Genomic DNA, 13,188 nt, shown 5'->3' with positions numbered 1-13,188 from the left:
CTTCGGATTCTCTATTCCCCTCTCTCTGCCCCTCCCTGCTGGTTCTCTCTCTTTCTCTCTCTCACTCTGTCTCAAAACAAAAAAATAAACTTAAAGGGGTGCCTGGGTGGCTCAGTCGGTTAAGTGTCTCACTTTGGCTCAGGTCATGATCTCGTGGTTCATGGGTTCGAGCCCTGTGTCAGGCTCAGTACTGACAGCTCAGAGCCTGGTGCCTGCCCTGGATTCTGTGTTCCCCTCTCTCCCTGCCTCTCCCCTGCTCACGTTCTCTCTTTCTCTCTCTCTCAGAAATAAACATCAAAGAGCTACAGCAATGGGCGTCAAAGCTTTTGTTATGTGATAAAATGAAAAGCACCAAATCCTCCAAAAAAAATGTGTCAAATGGATCTTTGTGCTACTCCATTGTACAGAAATACGTCTTACTCATTTCCTCATTTTTCATCTTAAGCTATTTATTTTATTTATTTATTTAATTTTTTAAAGTTTATTTATTTATTTTGAGAGCGAGAGTACAAGCAGGGGAGGAACAGAGAGAGAGGGAAAGAGAAAATCCCAAGCAGGACCCGCACTGTCAGCACAGAGCTTGATGTGGGGCTCAAACTCATGAAATGTGAGATTATGACCTGAGCTGAGATCAAGAGTCAGACACTTAACTGACTGAGCCACCCAGGTGCCCCTTATTTTTTTATTTGAGATTGAGTGTAAGCAGGGGAGAGGGGCAGAGGGAGAGAGAAAGAGAGAGAGTGAAAGAGAATCTTAAGCAGTCTCCATGCTCACCATGGAGCATTATGTAGGACTTGATCCCACAACCCTGGGATCATGACCTGAGCTGAAATCAAGAGTTGGAAGCTCAACCAACTGTGCCACCTGGGCACCCCTCATCTTAAGCTATTTCTAAGTTATAAATTGTTAAAAACAAAATTTTAGACTCAGAAAATTTGGGAGCAAGAAAGGTCTTAAAGCTCCTTTAAGTCCAATTGTTATTTTAAAGCTGGCCCTCGAACTTCCTGTGTAAGAATCTTCTGGGCAGATTTCCCAGCTTCATCCACAGAGATTCTGGTTCAGCAGGTGAGAGGGGTTGGGGATGGAACACAGCAATCTCCATTTTCATAAGCATGCCACTCTCATTCTACCTATGTCTCCTTCAAAATATTTTATGCACACAATTACTTCCTCATGATGATTTGTTTAGACAAGCCTCAGGAAAGTATTTGTTTCAATGGAGTATCTGACACCTAGAAAGCCCTCAGTAAGTGTTTTCAGTTAACTCTCCTAACAGATCTAGATTCAAGGATTTAGACAGAAGGGTGGAGGGTTTCTGTATTGAGGTCACCTGGAGAGACTAAGGTAATGAACTAGCCTCAGTCTCTGCCTAGATGTCACCAGGTGGTGATACTCTTGTTACGTTTTACCTTTATTTCATCATAATAAGAGTTTATTTTTTACAAACCCAGGCATGTCTTACCTACTAAAGCGAGTAAGGAGATGAGGGAATTTTCCTCACTTCTCTTAGACACCCTTGTTCTTTGGTGGGAGCTTGGACCAGCCTTGGCCAGGTAATTGACTTGCAGACTAAACGTTGAGAAACATCGCTTTAGACCAACACATCATGTATAGTGAACACTGAGAGTTAAATGACTTGTCCAGGGTTATATCAATACTTTGTGAATACACTAGTTCAAATGATTACCTGCATAGTCCCCTAAATGGAATTACCAGCTTAAGGATATTAGCTCTTTTATGGTTTATTGCTAGGGTAGATTTTATGAAAACTAAAAAAATTGCATTGCTGCAAATTATCCATTACATCTATGTGTTAGCAACTATGCATTCCTCCTCTGCCCTCCAACCCCCCTTTTACCAACAAGTGCTTCCAATCTTAAGCTTTAATTTACTTTTAATATTTAATAGATATGTAATTGTGCCCTCAAATGTCCATTTCCTTATTAAAGAAACCCAGCAAGACTGCATTTTTCATTTTGGTAAGCTGATGTCTGCAAGTCTGCATGTGTAAATGGTTTGTCCATGTTGACTGTAAATCAGGTAGAGTAACGTACTGATCTTATACATTTGAGATTTTTGCTCAATAATTTGGATAGTAAACCTTTATCAATATTGTATTACACGTTTCTCTCTTTGACTGACTTTCTTTTAATATTCTATATTTTTACAAAAGTTATATATTTTAGGTATATCTGAAAATGGACTCCCATTTTGTCATGTTCTTCCATAGCGTAAATAAATACATCAGTCCATTTTCCCTTCTAGATTTAAAAATAATGTTCAATGTTTAATGCTAGACTACTTGGAATTATTTTCAGAGTTAGTACATCAAATTTTGATGTATTAAAAAATTTCTTATCCCTCTTCTTGAATTATTTCTGCCCTACACTTCCTCTTTGTTTTCAGTGGTATGCGAATTTTCTCTTCTTTACTAAGGAGACTGTGGAGATGGAAATATTAACTGATCTGAGTCAGTGAGTACCAATGTCTTTCTGGAAAAAAAGGATGCCAGCCTTAAGATTATGATGATAATATTGCTATTACCACTACTACTATGATTATTAATCATCATCATCATCAAATAATGGCACCATATGATAGTCTTGTTCACTATTCTTTCTAGATAAATTTCACTATTAATTTGTCAAGAGAATGGGCTGGAGACTGTAACTGGTATTTAATTTAATCTAACTTAAATTTAATCTAACATGTTAATATTCTACTTAGACTTCTTAGATAGGAAAAAGTCATACGTCTTCATAAATTTATCTGCCCTCCCTCTATTAGAGTTTTGCGTTTTCTTGTAAGTAAGTCCCTTCTATTAGATGGTGAAATAATCAGGTTAAAGAAGACTTTCATAACTTATGTATTTCATTTTTATCAAATAACATGTAGAAATTAAACATATTTGGTATCCTATGTGAAAAGCCAGAATACATAATGCTGTGTAAAAAATATATCTGCATTTTGGAAAAGGTTAGAAAGAATTATACAAAGTAAAGACTTAGGAGATTACAGTAATTTTTCCTTTTTGGCAAATTTTCTTTAATGATATTATTAAATTCTTATGAGAAGAAGTTGATTGATTCAGAAATGTTGATTCCTAGAATCAACGATTATTATTTATGTTCACTTTATGTATATTGCCCATTTAAATTATATTTCTCCTATTTTAACTCTCTTTTGTATTTGCTGTTTTCTCTCATTAATTTGTTCTTCAACAAATATTTAATAGTGCAGAAGTTAGTTTCATTGATTCGATTTTCTTTTTCTTTTTTCATTATTTGAGTTAATAGGGTTTTTATTAAAATTTTTGGCAGAATCAGCTATTGGTGTTATTAATTTTATCTCTCCTCAAAATATGTTTATTCTTAGTTTTATTATTTCCCTTTTCCTACTTTCTCTTGGCTTGCTATTTAGTTTAGTTTAGTTTTGTTTTGTTTTCAAACTAAAGTAGAAACCCAGTTGATGTTTCTTTTTGTTTCTTAGTTCTGGAAACCTCTAGAGCAATATAATTTTCCATAATGTTCTGCTTTTGCAATAGTCCATAAATTTTGACATAATGCATTTGTATATCCTGTTATTCTGTAATTTAGCTAAACGTTAGGAAAGCGTATAGAAATATACTTCTATTTGGACACTTTTTAAGAAGATTTTATTTTTAAGTAATCTCCATACCCAGTATGGGGCTTGAACTCACAACCCCAAGATCAAGAGTCACATGCTCCACCAACTGAGCCAGCCAGGCACCCCTTCTATTTGAACACTTTTAACTTCTACTGTTGTTGTGTATCATTTTGTTGTGATTTGAGTATGTGGTTTGCAGATTTCTGCCTTTGTGCATTTCCTAGTTATATCATTGTTTCCCAAATATGGTTACTTTTTGTGGAAAAGCCTACAATAGCTTGGAAAAAATATGTTTTCTTGCCTTATCATTAAGGTTTTTTAAAGTGAATTGGACTATTACTACCTAATGTATTATTTTATTCAACTTTCTGTTTTTAAGAAAACATTTGTCTATGTGTTTTGTCTTGTCATATTTTTTCTCATAATGGAGTATTGAGTCTTTTAAGTATATTTTTATTCCTATTTCTTTTTGCACTTCAGGCACTTTCTAGTTTATGTATTTTGTTACTATATTGTTTAAGATATGTAATATCAGTATTGTTAGGTTTTCTCTTTTTATTTTATTTTTTCCAGTTTTTATTTAAATTCTAGTTAGTTAACATATAGTGTAATATTAGTTTCAGGTGTGGAATTTAGTGACTCATCACTTCCATACAATACCCTCACAAGTGCCCATCACAAGTGCCCTCCTTAATCCCTATCACCTATTTGACCCACCCCCCTCCACCTCCCCTCCAGCGACCATCAGTTTGTTCTCTATAATTAAGAGTCTGTTTCTTGGTTTGCCTCTATTTTCTGCCTCCCTCCCTCAACTCTTTTTAATATACCTTATATAATTATATAAGGAGCTTGTTTACTTCATAATTCTTTTGGTAAGAAATCTACCCTATTCACTATCATGATAGTAATCCCTACTTTTCTTGTATCAAAAAAATTCAATTTTCTTCATCTTCAATTTAGATCATCCTAGTTTTTACTTCCTGTATGTATTTTGGTTTTTAAGATGCCCTTTGAAAGCATCAGATTTATTGGATTTCTTTTGAATCTAGATATTTATCTTTTTTTTCATGGAAGTATGACACACATGAAGTTGATACACAAGGTCACATTAGTTACAGGTGTTTAACATAGTGAACCAACAAGTCTATACATTATGCTATGTTCATCACAAGTGTAGCTACCATCTGTTGCCATACAATGCTATTACAATACCGTTGACTATATTCCCTACATTGTACCGTTTATCCCTCTGACTTATTCCATTACTGGAAGCCTGTATCTCACACTCTCCTTCACCCATTTTGCCCATCCTTCCTCCTCCTCCCCTCTGGCAACCATCAGTTTGTTTTCTGTATTTACAGGTCTGTTTCTGCTGTTTTTGTTTTTTTAGCTTCTGCATATAATGAAATCATATGGTATTTACCTTTCTCTGTCTGGTTTATTTCACTTAGCATAATAGTCTCTAAGTCCATCCATGTTCCAAATGGCCAGATCTTAGCCTTTTTATGGCTAAGTAATATTCCACTGTTTATATACATTACATCTTCTTTATCCATTTATCTATTGATGGACCCATAGGTTGTTTCATCTTGGCTATTGTAAATAATGCTGCAGTAAACATAGGGGTGTGAAATATTTATCTTTTTTAAAAGGAAGCTTAGCCAGGTGCGCCTGGGTGGCTCAGTTGGTTAAGTGTTCAACTTTTGATTTCGGCTCGGATCATGATCTCACGGTTCATGAGTTTGAAACCCACATCGGGTTCTGCGCTCACAATGCAAAACCTGCTTGGGATTCTCTCTCTCCCTCTCTCTCTCTGTCCTTCCCTAGTTTGCTTTCTTTCTCTCTCAAAATAAATAAATAAACTTAAAATTTTTTTTAAAAAGGAACCTTAGCCAAACCACATTTTATTTTAATCAATTCCTTTGCATTCAGATTATTTAATTTCTACAAAAGCTTAAATATTGCTGCTACACTTTTTTTTTTCCTCAAAGGAAAACTAGATGAGTTTTCTTGTGCCTTTTTAAAATGTATTCCTTCTGGGGTGTCTGGCTGGCTCAGTCAGTAGAGCATGTGACTCTTAATCTTGGGGTTGTAAATTCAAACTCCATGTTGGATATAGAGATTACTTAAAAATTAAAAAAAAAATCTTAAAAAAATATATCCCTTTGTCCAATTGCATCAAGAATCAATCACTGATCTACTTTCTGTCACTAAAGATAAGTTTCTATTTTTTAGAATTATATAAATGGAATCATAAAATGCATACTTTTCCTGGCATCTTTAATTCAGCATAATTGTTTTGGGATTCATCTATTTTATGGTGGGAATCATAGTTTATCCTTTTTGTAGGTAAGATAGCTAAATTGTATTCCAGTGTATGGATATATCACAATTTTTTTATCCATTCAGCTGTCAGTGGACATTTGGGTTGTTTCTAGTTTTTGAATATTACACATAAAGCTGATATGGATATTTGTATACAAGCTATTATGTGGATATATGTTTTCATTTCTCTTGGGTATATGCCTAGGAATGTGTCTTAGTCTGTTGGGGCTGCTATAAGAAAATACCACTGATTGAGATAAACAATAGAAATTTTTTTCTCATAGTCCTGGTGGCTGGACGTCTGAGATCAGGATGCCAGCATGTTAGGCGAGGGACTTCTTCAGGGTTGCAGACTTCTCACTGTGTCTTCCCATGGTGGAAGGGGATGGGGAATTCTGTGGCATTTCTTTTATAAGAACACTAATACTATTCCTGAGGGCTTCACCTTTATGACCTAACCACCTTCCAAAGGTCCCACCTCCTAATACCATCACATCAGGCATTAAGATTTCAACATATGAATTGGGGGGGGGGGGGGGGGGGCGATACACAAACATTTAGGCCATAGCTGAGTGCTGTTGCTGGGTTGTATGGTAACTTTATGATTAACCTTTTGAGAAATCAACAAGCTCTTCTACAATGAATGCACCATTTTACACACCCTCCAGTAGTTAGAAGAGTTGCAATTACTTCACCTTCTTAACAACACTTGTTATTGTCTGTTTTTTTAAAATTCTAGCCATGCTAGTATATATGAAGTGGTATCTTACTATGGTTTTGATTTGCATTTCCCTAATGACTAATGATATTGAGGATCTTTTTATGTACTTAATGGCCATTGATACATCTTCTTTGGTTGTTGAAGTACAATTTATTACTTTTCCCTTTATGATCCATGTTTTAGTATTGCTATCTAAGAAACACTGTTTATCCTTAGGTAAAAAAGATTTACTCCTTTGTTTCCTTCCAGAAGTTTTATAGATTTAGGTTACACATTTAAGTTTGACTTGATTTTGTGTGTGATTTGAAGAAAGGGTCCATGTTTATTTCTCCCCATATAGATACACAACTATTCCAGCACCATTTGTTGAAAAGATTTTTCTTTCCTTTCCTTTCCTTTTTTTTTTTTTTTTTAATTTGAATGAGAGAGAGAGTGCAAGTGGGGAAGAGGAGCAGAGGAAGAGAGAGACAGAAAATCTTAAGCGGGCTCCACGCTGAGTGTGGAGCTGGATGTGGGTCTTGATCCCATGACCCTGTGATCATGACCTGAGCTGAAATCAAGACTCGGACACTCACCCAAAGGAGCCACCCAGGAATCCCAAGATTTTCCTTTTCCCATTTACTTACTTTGGCACTCAAAAAAACAGCTGACCATATATGTATTATTCTCTTTATGGACTGTATTCTGTTGCATTGGTCTATATGACTACATCTTTGCCAATAACAAACTGTCTTGATTACTGTAGCTCAGAGCTTCTCAACCTCAGCTCTATTGAATTTTGGCTCCAATAATTCTTTGTGGGAGAGGCAAGAGCTATCCTGTACATTGTAGGGTGTTTAACAGAATTTCTGGCCTTTATCCAATGCTCTGCACCCACTGTAGACAGCATATAGATGGATCATGTTTTTTAATTCACTCTGCCAATCTTTGTCTTCTTCTTCTTCTTCTTCTTCTTCTTCTTCTTCTTCTTCTTCTTCTTTTAATGTTTATTTATCTTAGAGAGAGAGAGAGAGAAAGAGGGAGGGAGGGAGGGAGGGAGAGAAAGACAGAGCATGAGCAGGGGAAGGGCAGAGAGCAAGGGAGACACAGAATCCAAAGCATGCTCCAGGCTCTGAGCTGTCAGCACAGAGCCCAACGTGGAGCTTGAACCCACAAACCATGAGATCATGACCTGATGCAAAGTTGGACACTTAACTGACTGAGCCACCCAGTTGCCCCCCAATCTTTGTCTTCTAATTGGTATGTGTTACACCATTTACATTTACTGTAATTATTGATATGTTGTGGCTTAAGTCTGCCATTCTATTTGTTTTCTATCAGTTTCTTCTGTTTTTATTTATATTTATTTTTTTTACTTAGCCTGGGTTGCTTAAACATTATTTTAGAATTCATTCACATTTTTAAAAAATTCTATTTTCTTTTTTTTTTTTAATGTTTTTATTTATTTTTGAGACAGAGAGAGACAGAGCATTACCAGGGGAGGGGCAGAGAGAGAGGGAGACACAGAATCCGAAGCAGGCTCCAGGCTCTGAGCTGTCAGCACAGAGCCCGATGTGGGGCTTGAACTCACGAACTGTGAGATCATGACCTGAGCCGAAGTCGGATGCTTAACCAACTGAGCCACCCAAGTGCCCCTAAAAATTCTATTTTCTTTTAAACCTCTTTATAGCTTTTTGTTTAAAGTGTGCCTTTTGTAGGGAGCATATAGTTGAGTCTTGCTTTTTTATTCACTCTGCCAATCTTTACCTTTTATATGATGTGTTTAGATCATAAACCTGATGTAATTATTGACATGGTTAGAGTTAGATCTATCATTTTGTCATCTCATCATTTGTAGCCTGTTTTTTTGTTCTTCTGTTCTCAGATTTTTGCTTTTTAAAAATTTTTCTTAGTATTCCATTTTAATTTATCTGCTTGCATTTAGGCTGTACTCCTTTATGTTATTACTATTTTTAGTCGTTGCTCTTGGAATTAAAATATACATCCCTAATCAGAGTTTGTTTTAATACAGTGGATCAAAAGCTATCCTGGAAACCCACCTCAGATGTCTATTTATATCTCATTGACTAAAACTGGTTTTCATCTCTGCCCATTTATAAGCAATCATTGTCCACGGGTAGTGACTAGATTAGACAAATTAAAATTCATATTCTGGGGGCGCCTGGGTGGCGCAGTCGGTTAAGCGTCCGACTTCAGCCAGGTCACGATCTCACGGTCCGTGAGTTCGAGCCCCGCGTCGGGCTCTGGGCTGATGGCTCGGAGCCTGGAGCCTGTTTCCGATTCTGTGTCTCCCTCTCTCTCTGTCCCTCCCCCGTTCATGCTCTGTCTCTCTCTGTCCCAAAAATAAAAAAAAAAATAAACGTTGAAAAAAAAAAAAAAAAAAAATTTAAAAAAAAAAAAATTCATATTCTGAAGGGCAATCCATCTACACTGAAATTGAGGGGTCTCTACCTGCTACCTGAATAAACTGGTGTTTTCTAGCAGGAACGAAGGGGAGTGAATATAGGATAAACAAGAGTCAGCACCTGGCACAGTGATTAATCTTATATAATATACCTGATTTGCCAAATGTTTAATCTCAGTACATTTTAACACAATTCTTTTTTTGTTAATTTTTGTTATTAATAATTGTTTTACTAAGGAAAGCTATCCTCTTCAAAGTACTATACAAACTCTAGCTTTTAGTATTTGTTGGCACTATACTTCCTGTTCCCAGTGTTGTTTGTTTGGGTTAGGAGTGACATTTAGAACAAAGTGTGCCCAGGGGCGCCTGGGTGGCTCAGTCGGTTGAGCGTCTGACTTCGGCTCAGATCATGATCTCACAACTCCTGAGTTCGAGCCCGAGCCCACGTTGGGCTCTGTGCTGACATCTTGGAGCCTGGAGCCTGCTTCGGATTCTGTGTCTCCCTCTCTCTCTGCTCCTTCCCCACTCGCATTCTGTCTGTATCTCTCTCAAAAATAAATAAACATTAAAAAAAATTTTTTTTTGGAACAAAGTGTGCACAAAACTGGCCTATGGCAGACAATAATTATAATCTATTAATGAGTGAGTGAACGATGAATGGATGCATATAAACAGCTATTTTCTGACTATAAAAATAAATTTTAATAAAAGATCAAATTTATCCTAGTGGATCAGAATTTCTTCCAATGAGATTATTTTGTTATATAGGAGACAGTCATAGTTAAAACAAAAACAAAGCAGGAAAAAAGCTTAATTTGTGCCAGTGGGTGGTTTCCTTTCCCATTTTTAAAAGAAGGTAGGTGTTATAAACAGTGTTACTTGTAAGTAACAGTAAATAAGCTTAAATAAGTAAATAAGCTTAAATGGGGGGACAAAAGCATTGGCATTTGTAAAGTTTAATTAAATATAAAATGTTTCGCTTGTGAAAACCAGGCCTGTGATTTTGAAAACACATTTCCTACTTTCTTCTCTAATGGAAGCTTACAGCTCTTCATCAATGATGATTGAATTATAAATTATCTAGGGCAGAGACTGTATTTTCTATCTCATTAACAACTTATGCGTGCAGAGAGACAGGTTGTTGAGCCTCATGATGGTTTACAATTTAATAAATGCTTACACAGGCGTAATCTTATTGAATTTCCTTAACGTTCCAAGGAATTCTCCAACTTTATGGATAAGGAAGCTGAGGTCCAACAATGAATGAAAAATTTCAATTCACATGACTTGAATTGTTCAGGTTGAAACCGGAATTGGCTCTTCAACGCAATACTCTGTCCTCTACCCCAGCATCCTCAGGCCCCTCTCCCCTGCCTTTGCACAATCTTCCTGGAGCTGGGCTGCATACAGTTTGGATGGATACTCTCCTGCCACCTTGGTGTTTCCTAGAGGGACTGCATGGGCCATTTGGGTAGGAAATCATTTATTGTGTAGGGTTCTGTTACTTAGCTTTGTTGGACCTCACCCACTAAGTGCCAGCACTGTCCCCCTGTCATTATGACATCCAGATATGGCCCCCACGTTGCCGATGCCCCCTGGGAAGCAACACTGTTCCAGAGCTCTCCCCCAGGCTGCTTCTCTGTCATCATAAATGGCAGGACTGACAACCACAATGAATAAAAACAGCCTTGATAAAGCATTTTGAACATCTTTGACCCAACACATATACCCTCTTGTTTGCAAGACTGCTCTAGGACACAGGAGGACATGATTAGAGGGAATAAAGGAGTATTTGAAATCCTTTAAGCAAAAGGAGTGCCAAAGTTTAGAAATGAAGCTACCAACTGGGTTAGAAGAATCACCCCCAAAATAATCATGATGATAACAACAATAATGCTAACATCGAGTTATTGCTATGTAATAGGTGCTGTGGTAAGCCACTTACATATATTATCTGATTTCAGTCTCCCAACGGCACCATGTGGTTGTTGCTACAATTGTCCTCATGTTATAGAAGAGTGAGCTACCATCATCCCTTGCTGTAGCCATTACTATAACTTCCTTTCTGGTCTTTCTACTTCCATGGTTACTCCCATGTAGTCCATTCTCCACAAAATCAATCTGAGCCATTTTTATCACATGAAATCAGATCATAATACTCCTTTGTTAAGACTCTCCAATTACTTCCTGTCACTGGATGAAATCTGAAGTTCCACCATGGCCCATGGGGCACACATACGCTGCCCCACACCCCTCCCTGTCTTCATCCTCTGATTCACATGGACCTCTCTGCAGCCACAACAGCTCCTTGCCCTACTTCAAAGCTTGTTCCTGTCTGATGTTCTTTCCCCAAGATAGGACACAGTCCTTTCATGTATTTAGCCTTTGACCCAACCTGACACCCGAGAGAGCCCTTTCCTGAAGGCTTCCTCTAAAATTGCCTCCCTTCTTCACTCTCTTCCCATCATCCTGTTTTACTTTTCTTCACAGCTTTTGGTGTCACTTGACGTTATAAAGACTGCTTCTTTATCCATCTGCTCATTGTTCCTCCTTTCATAAGAATGGGAATTTGGTAGGTGGGGGTTTTGTCTTGCTCACCCTTTAGAAAATTGCTTGGCATATAGTAACTCAATATTTGTTGAATACATGTGGCTTAGAGAAGTCAAGTTTATTGCCACATATTCGGAGCCTATAAGGGGTAGATTTGCCCTGTGAACTCCCAAGAATGTCAGAGAAGACTCTTCTTCAGGAAGAAAAAAAACTACAGATGGCAGAGAAGCTTAGGATGGGAGATAGGAACAGAACAAGGCCTTTCTTCTCCTCTCTCCAAGGGATGTCCAGAGGAACTCCTTATTTATTTATTGATTGATTGATTAATTGAGTCCATTCAACAAGAGAGACTTGTACAAAAGGCAAAACTAAAGTGAAGACACTTTCACAGACTTCAAGTCAGGAGTCTGCAGATAAACTAGAACTAAAGCCCATTTCTCTTTCTGGGCTGTGCACTTTGTTAGATAGCTGTATGCTTCAGCCTTGGTCCTTAATTGTTATATTAAAGGAGTTATTGCAACTGGGAGCTGTGTGCCCTTAAAATAGCTCTGTAGGGGTCATTTTGAACAAATTAATTCAGGCTTAGTTAAAAAATAACAAAACCAGAATTACAGTCTGCCCATTTATCTTTGCTTTGTTCTATTGCTTTAGAGTTATATTCAATTTATGAATTTTCCCCTTTCAGTTCTTGGCATTGTATCTTTTTGTCCCTTTCTCCTTCCATACCATAATCCCTAGGGAGCCTAGCTAGCTCTATATTGAATACTTAATTTTTTTTAAATTATATAAAATATTAAAATGGTTTATCTTGGGATGCCTGGGTGGGCTTAGTCAGTTAAGTGTCTGACTCTTGGTTTCAGCTCAGGTCGTGATCTCACAGTTTGTGGGTTTGAAACCTGTGTCGGGCTCTGCGCTGGCTCAGGAGTCTCTCTCTCTCCCTCTTTCTCTGCCCCTCTCCTGCTTGAGCTCTCTCTCCCTCCCTCTCTCTCAAAATAAATACAGAAAATTAAAATAAATAAATAAATAGAATGGTTTATTTTTTTCACCAGGGGGAAGCAAGGGAAGCCGACAGAATAGAATCTCAAGTGATGTGGACCCAGTTTCTTGCTGGAATTTGCAAAGCCGATTTAAGCATGATCTTAGTTGTCAGAAGATTGCCTTTAAAATATAAAAATTAAGGAAGACAGCCTCTGCAAATGCAAATTTTGAAGAACTTGGAATCTTTTTCATTTCAAATATAATATTAACCACAGAGCTCCTCTAGCTGGATATCACAGAGTGCACAACCTAAAGGAAATCAAAACAATAAAAACAGCCTCTCTACCTTGCTGGTGTTTGGTGATATCTTTGCCCTACACCGTCTCCCGCATGTTACTGTTTAGAAGAATAGCAGTGTGCACGAAAGATCTAAATCACAATGACTAGCTAAGAAGCAAGGACTGGATTTTATCCGATGCAATGTGAGGACTTGCAATATGGAAATGATGCTTCCAAAACTTTTCAGGGTTGTTTGCCTCACTGTTAGGGGCAAAAAAAAGTTTATGTGAGGGAAAAAAAAGTG

At 37.3% G+C, this 13,188-nt stretch overlaps 1 protein-coding gene across 8 annotated transcripts in view; it reads left to right on the top strand.

Moving 5' to 3' along the window:
* FAM126A (family with sequence similarity 126 member A) overlaps nucleotides 1-12,763 on the top strand; it is a 133,472-nt gene extending 120,709 nt beyond the window's left edge. For 5 of the 8 annotated variants that reach the window (XM_042920008.1, XM_042920013.1, XM_042920023.1 and 2 more), the window contains 2 exons: nucleotides 10,428-10,548; nucleotides 12,677-12,763. The gene's annotated coding sequence lies outside the window, so the exon portion shown is untranslated. The remainder of the gene's footprint in view (nucleotides 1-10,427; nucleotides 10,549-12,676) is intronic. The other 3 variants (XM_042920046.1, XM_042919991.1, XM_042920039.1) reach the window with 2 other exon arrangements.
* The last annotated feature ends 425 nt before the right edge of the window (nucleotides 12,764-13,188 follow it).

Source organism: Panthera leo, chromosome A2 (genome assembly GCF_018350215.1).
Source record: "Panthera leo isolate Ple1 chromosome A2, P.leo_Ple1_pat1.1, whole genome shotgun sequence".
Taxonomy (NCBI): Eukaryota; Metazoa; Chordata; class Mammalia; order Carnivora; family Felidae; genus Panthera; species Panthera leo.
Note: the sequence above shows the minus strand (reverse complement) of the source record. Positions and strands in the feature narration are given on the sequence as shown.